Source organism: Leptonychotes weddellii, chromosome 14, assembly GCF_054177405.1.
Source record: "Leptonychotes weddellii isolate Sample4059 chromosome 14, ASM5417740v2, whole genome shotgun sequence".
NCBI classification, from domain to species: domain Eukaryota; kingdom Metazoa; phylum Chordata; class Mammalia; order Carnivora; family Phocidae; genus Leptonychotes; species Leptonychotes weddellii.
Genome location: NC_138382.1, coordinates 60,662,925 through 60,670,065, shown reverse-complemented (window position 1 = coordinate 60,670,065; position 7,141 = coordinate 60,662,925).

Sequence of the window (7,141 nt, the reverse complement as noted above, 5' to 3'; positions counted from 1 at the left end):
GACCAAAACTCTGGGAGTCAGAAGTCTGACATCAATTTCATGAGGCTAGAATCAGGATGTCAGCAGGGCTGGTTCTTCCTGGAGGCTAGGGAGAATCTAGTATCTCACCCTTTCCAGCTTCTAGGGACCACCTACATCCTTCTCGGCTAGGCCCTGACTCCAGCTTCACAGCCCACAGGGTAGTACGAGCACACCTCCTCCTCTCTGTCCCTCTGCTTCCTTCCTGTTTCTCCTGATGGCCCATCTCAAGGAAGACAGTTTCCCTGACATTGCGGGAATAGTAGCATCGTGCCCAGAACAGATGAAGACTGGTCGCATTCTGCTCCATATGGGTCAGAGCTACGCCTGCAATGTCTGTTAGTTTGAGAGGAAATGTACCGCCTACTCTAATTATTCTGAGCAGGTCTGGGAGGCTCCTTCCACTCTCGCGTTGCCTACCAGCTGTGCTTCAAGGAGAAGAATTTTAGGAGCTCATCAAAATTCTTTTTAATTTCCTTTCTAGCATTTGCTGTCTTTCAGCCACAGGCAAAAGTTAGCATGATGGCATTTACATCTGGGGAACAGCATTCCAATTTAAGAGAGACATTGATAAACAGGGGCTATGTTATATTTTAAGCACATCTTTCCCGAGTACATTTTCCTTGAAAGATTATTTTATCTTCTATTGTATTTTTAAATTCATAGTCTATGAATAAATATATTCTTGCAAAAACCATTAAAGCAAAATGCTTTAGCAAACTTCTCCTTTTACTATATCCACATTCTATCCCAGTCCCACCCCCAGAGTTAATTCCTCTAATCAGACCTTTCTTACACAATACTCTAGTAGTTCTCAAACGTTACTGTGCTTAAGAATTACCTGAAAAGCAAGTGGTGAGCAAGTGGCTCGATTCCTCAGCCCTACCCTAGAAATTCTGGTTCAGTAGGTTTGGGTGGGAAATGAGAATATGTTTTTCTAATTAGATCTTAAATGATGCTGATGTTGCTGGTCCACAGACCACATTTTGCTATTGGCATATGGTATGGAAGTGGTATAGAAATATTTAGTAAAACTGTGTATATGGTGTTACGCATATGTTATACTGTTTGTAATTTGTTTTTAAAAACTAATAATGTGTCTTGGAAATATCATCATGGCAGTACATATGGGTCTACCATATTCTCTTAAGCTCCTATAGAATATCCTATATTTTCTTCTAATTTTTTGGGTGCTTACTATAATTTATTAGGATTTCCTTATTTTTTTAAAAAAGACTTTTTATTTATTTGACAGAGGGAGAGAGAGAGAGAGAACAAGCGGGGGGAGCTGGAGAGGGAGAAGCAGGCTCCCACTGAGCAGGGAGCCTGATACGAGGCTTGATCCCAGGACCCTGGGATCACGACGTGAGCTGAAGGCAGATGCTTAACTGACTGAGCCACCCAGGCGCCCCTAGGATTTCCTTTCTTGCACAACAATTTGTGTTGATACTTGTCTGTTTAATGTTTAGTTTTTAATGTTCTTTTATTAACTCAAACCCAAACAGCAGCCAGAGAGTGTATATCTTCTCTCGATATAGTCACACACATTGATTATTATATTAATTGCATCTTTTGAAGAAATCTCTCCTCACGGTCTACTCCAGAGACCTCTAACTTACTATAGTCTTTAATGGCCACTGTCTGGACTTGGTATAGAACTATAATCTTGAGGTCTCTATCATTACCTTGGGGACTGCTTTTGCCTCTGACTTCACTTGTGTTTCCCAGTTCCTGATTTGATGTCTTCCTCCTTCCTTCTCCAAAACTGCCTTGTGTTGTTGACCATCCTTCAGTAGCTTCCCAGAAAAGGGTGCACGAGTGGTAATTTTTTTGAAACTTTGAATGAACATATCTTTGTTCTGTTGATGGTTTGGTTGGTTATAGAATTCTAAATATTTTGAAATTTCTTATTTATTTATTTATTTTTAAAGATTTTATTTATTTGACAGAGAGAGAGACAGTGAGAGAGGGAACACAAGCAGGGGGAGTGGGAGAGGGAGAAGCAGGCTTCCCGCAGAGCAGGGAGCCCGATGCGGGGCTCGATCCCAGGACCCTGGGATCATGACCTGAGCCGAAGGCAGACACTTAATGACTGAGCCACCCAGGCGCCCCTTGAAATTTCTTAATGATGTGGCTTTGGATAGATTTTTTTTCACCTGTAGTTGGGGTACTGCTTGGAACCTTTCAATCTGAAAACTTACGTTCTGGGACATTAAAAATATATATACTTTGATGATTTCCTTCTCTTTATTTTCTCCGTTTTTTTCTGGAACTTTTAGCATTATGTTGAAATTTCTGGATTGGTACTCTAATTTTCTAATCTCTTGTATCTCTTTGTGTTTTTGCTTTACCCCCTGGGAGTTTTTCTTAATTTAATCTTCCAACTTTTCTGTCTAGTTTTTCCGGTTTTGACCATGCTTTTAATTTCCAAAAGCTATTTTTATTTTTTGAATGATTTTTATATACCACAACTTCTTTATCCATTTATCTGTTGATGGACACTTCGGTTGTTTCAACATCTTGTCTGTTGTAAATAAATAATACTGCTGTGAACGTGGGACATAGGGTTTTAGTTTCCTTTGGATATATTCACAGAAGTGGAATTGCTGGATCATATGGTCGTTCTATTTTTATATTTTTGAGGAACCTCTATATTGCTTTCCATAGTAGCTGCACCAATTTACATTCCCACCAACATTCCACAGGGTTCCATTTTCTACACATTCTCTCCAGCACTTATGTCTTGTTTTTTTGATGATGGCCATCTTAGATATGAGGTGATATCCCATTCTGGTTTTGAATTACATTTCCCTTATCATTAGTGACGTTGAGCACCTTTTCATGTACCTGTTGGTTATCTGTATGTCTTCTTTGGAAAAATGTCTATTCAGATTTTCTGCCCATTTTTAAATTAGTTTGTTTATTTGTCTTTGCTATTGAGTTGTATGAGTTCTTTATATATTTTGGAAATTAACCTCTTATCAGATATATAATTTGCAGATGTTTTCTCTCTTTCCATAGGTTACCTTTTCATTTTGTTGATGGTTTCCTTTGCTGTGCAGAAGGTTTTTATATTAGATTTTGCTTTATATATTTCAAAGCTGTTTAGTTAAATCTATAAAAAATCATACTGTTGTGTCTTTTTGATGTATTGAAATGTGCTTGCACAGTTATTAATATGTAATAATCCCTCTGGTCCCTCTAATAATTTTCATCTTGTATTCAGTTTAATATTAATATTGTTACAGTTGGTTTTCCTCTAAGCATTTTCTTGATATACCTTTTCTCATCCCTTTATTTCAACATTACCTTGTTATTTTAAGCCTGTCCCTTAAATAGTATAGAGTTTAATTTTAACCCCCTCAATCTGTGAGTCTGTCTTCCAAAATGAATTCTACTTATTCATATTTATTGTTATTTTATAGTTAGGCTGTTTGTCCCCCTTATTTATTTCCTCATTCTTGCTATTATTTTTTTTTTAACTTCTCTCCCCATCCCCACTCTATTGTTTATTGAACTGATTATTTCTTTATTTTCTTCTGCTGATATATTAAAAGAAATAATGCCATACACATATTTAAGTTTATATTTTCTAACAATGTCCATCAATTAATATCTATATCTGTATAAGTTAGCTAATGCTGTGATGATGTTTTGTAATAAGATATCCCCCAAATAAACCCAAATAGTAGCAATCTTTTTCACCATTCATGCATCTGTGCAGTGCCTGAGGTTCAGTTGATATAGGCTGGACCTGTCTACATAGCTCTGCTCCTCATTGTAGCTCTGTGGCTTGGTTGGAATAGCTTTGCTTCAGACTGTAGAGGTTGGGTGGCTGTGCTCCATGTGTCTCTCATCCTCTTCTTGGAACCACAGGTTTGGGTAGGTTCTAATAATGATCGTGTAGGCACAAGAGGGTAAGCTTAACTGTGAAAGTCCATTTTACATCTCTGGTTGATTCATAGGTGCTAACAAGTCACATGTCCTAGCACTTAGTAAAAGTTAAAGAAATATACTCCAAGACAATATGAGGGCATTGCAAAATTACATGACAAAGAGTGTGGATGTATGATCCTATTACTAAGGAAAGAGAACAGTTAGAATAATGATCCTTTGTCTACCAGGATGTTCTTCCCTTTAACAAGATGAACTTTTAAAAAATGTGTACAGTCCCTCCTTTTTTCCTCCCTGTCATCTCCTATGTTGATATTTGAGATTCTTGTAATTTGATATTTGATAGTCATTATTTTTAACTAAAAAATGTATACTTATTGAGACAAGGACATCCAGGGGGCTGCATGGATGGGAGTTCTGGCAGATGGTGCTATGAGGTGCTGATCAGAGTCCCCCTCAGGAACGAGGGACTCTCAGCTCTGGGGATGCTGCCAGCAGACAGTTCTCAACTCTCAGACGCCATCAGGGATTGCCTTGACTGAAGACAGCTGCCTTGCCAAGACCATGGCCTCTTCCCAGGTGGTCCCATCCAATGACTGTTCAGTATGAGGGTATCAAAGTCCAGGCCTTTGGGATGGATGGTTCTCAAGGGTAACCCAGCTTTTGGAACTCCTCAGAGAATCAGCTCAGCTTCTACCTAATCTTGCCCCCTCACCCTCCCTTCTCTTCCCCAGGTGTTGATTCTCAGAGCACTCCCAATTAAACTTTTTTACATGCTAATCGCTATCTCAGAGATAACCCATCCAGGAGAGTTGGTGTGGGTTGGTCCAACAAAACCCCAAACCAGACCAAAACAAAAAACACAGGCTGGAATAAGATCTTGGAGCAGAATCACGCATTATCTGACTGGCAAAGAGGACTATTACTGGTGGTAGGTGAGCCCCTGAAAATATAGGCAGTATAATTGTGAAGACACCCATTGTTGGGTAATTGGGACAGTGGATCAGTGGAAGGTAATGCATTAGCAGGTACAAAGTGTGAAGCAGGTGATAAAAATGAGAGGAAAAGCAACTATAAAGATAATAAAATGGAATGTTTATTGCTAAACTCAATTGACACTTGGAAAAAGATAATGAAAAGTTAAAAAAGAATAATTAGAAATTACAAGGTAAATGTGAAAGCCAGAGGGCCTATTTGGTATCATATGCAAATGTTTTCATAGCCTATAGCTGGAAGGCAGAGAAAACAATGGACCAGTGTCAGAGGTTAATTGTGAATAGCCGGATTCTAAACCAAGGCAGGTGTGCACACCTGGGACCCTGACTGACATCTTGGATGGATGGATGGGGACAGTGATATTGATGCCTCCTAAAAATCTTGAATCATTGGATTTTTCTTGAGTCTTTGAGCCTGCAGAAGTGACCCACTTTACTTATAAAGGCTAGAATTCCTTCCTTGCTTAAAGATGATGCAAGGATGACTCTCCCTTACCCCCATCAGGATGTACCCCCAACTCCCTTCCTGACCCAAAGCCAATAACTCAGATTGAGTTATAATATTACCCACAGGGGATGTATTGGATCTGAGAGACAGGAAAGCAACACGACCTCAAAGGAGCTGTAGTATTTAGCTAGCATGTTCCGGCAAAAGCTGCAAGAAACATGGGGTTGAGTTTCGAGGGTCCCTGATCAAGGGGAGAGGAACAGGATTTAAGGTAGAGGAAAGGAGAATTTATCAATTTGAGAGCATTCCCTCAGCAACAGGATATATATAAATAATACATAAATATTTCAAATGTAAGTATTTTTTGTTTTTTCATGTATCATCACTTTGCCACAATTGAATAAATGTAGACCTCTATCATTTTCAGTTGCTGCATGGTATTCCATTATGAGGGTATGTTATAATTTTAATATTGTTTGGTGTGTGTCTGATTGAACAGTGCTTTTCCTTTTTTCAATAATTACATTTTGTCTATTGGTCAAGCAGCAAATTTTATCCTACTGTTGTTACTCTGTCTTGCCGTATTGTTTGGATGCAGTTTGGATGACATTTGCTGTTCTTCATCAGTTTTGTCCTCTCTCTTTAGAATTGCCACACATTCCTTCAGTGGAACAAAAAGAAAGACTTCTCAGTGATGTTGCTTTTACTAAAGACAGTTATGAAAATGCAGCAGCTTTTTTTTCCTTTTAAATATTTTATTTATTTATTTGTGGGGGGAGAGCAGAGAGGGAAAAGCAGACTCCCCACTAAGCAGGGAGCCCGATGCAAGGCTCGATCCCAGGACCCTGGGATCATGACCTGAGCTGAAGGCAGATGCTTAACGACTGAGCCACCCAGGTGCCCCCATGCAGACTCTTTTAATGAGAATTTTGTGTTGGTCTGAAAACTGTACAGTTTCTTTCACTATTGTGCCTTGTGGTTTTACAATATAGAGAATATACACAAAAGTAAGAATTAATTCTATTAGGACAGATGGGCCTGCTCACTTGTTTCCCCCTGCATTTTGGAAAATGGAACGTCGAACAGAATAGTTAAGTGTGACTGGCTTCATCAAAATATATTTCCAAATCATTACGTGGAGGGAGGCTTTACTTTGAACCTTTTGAAAATGCCAAAATGGGAAAAGAAGTGTATATAATCTCTTCACTAGTCAACTTAAGGAGAATTGTATACAATGAACATATCCTGTATATACAGTGGGGTTCTGATATTAATTTACAGCGGGTGTGTAATTATGAGTGCTTTCCTTATTCTATCAGGCTTAGATTTCTCTTCTCAAGCAATTTAGGTTCTGTTGATGCTTTTCTATATAGTGGTCATGAGGAAGCTTCATTTGCATAACATTTTTGAGGACATTGAGATAAACTACCAGCCTAGGGAGATTTCTTCAAAATAGTGAAGGGAGTGTTGAGTACCATAGAATTCAAACAAAGAGGGTATAAGAACTCTACATACATTTTTGGTGAAACAAGGAGGGAATGAAGATATTAGAGTAGAAATGTTGGATGGATCTGGGGACATCAGTTGGGTCCAGCAAGGGGAAATTCTTTTGAGCATGGCATTCTAGGGTTGTTAGCCAAGTGCCTCTCACTCATCTGAGTACCTTCTTGTTGGGTTTCATGGCATTATTTCTTTTCATGATTCCCAGATGACCCTCAGATGTCAGAAACTTCTGGAAAAAGCTATGATCATTTAAACAGAAAAAATTAACTTCCAACTTCAGGGG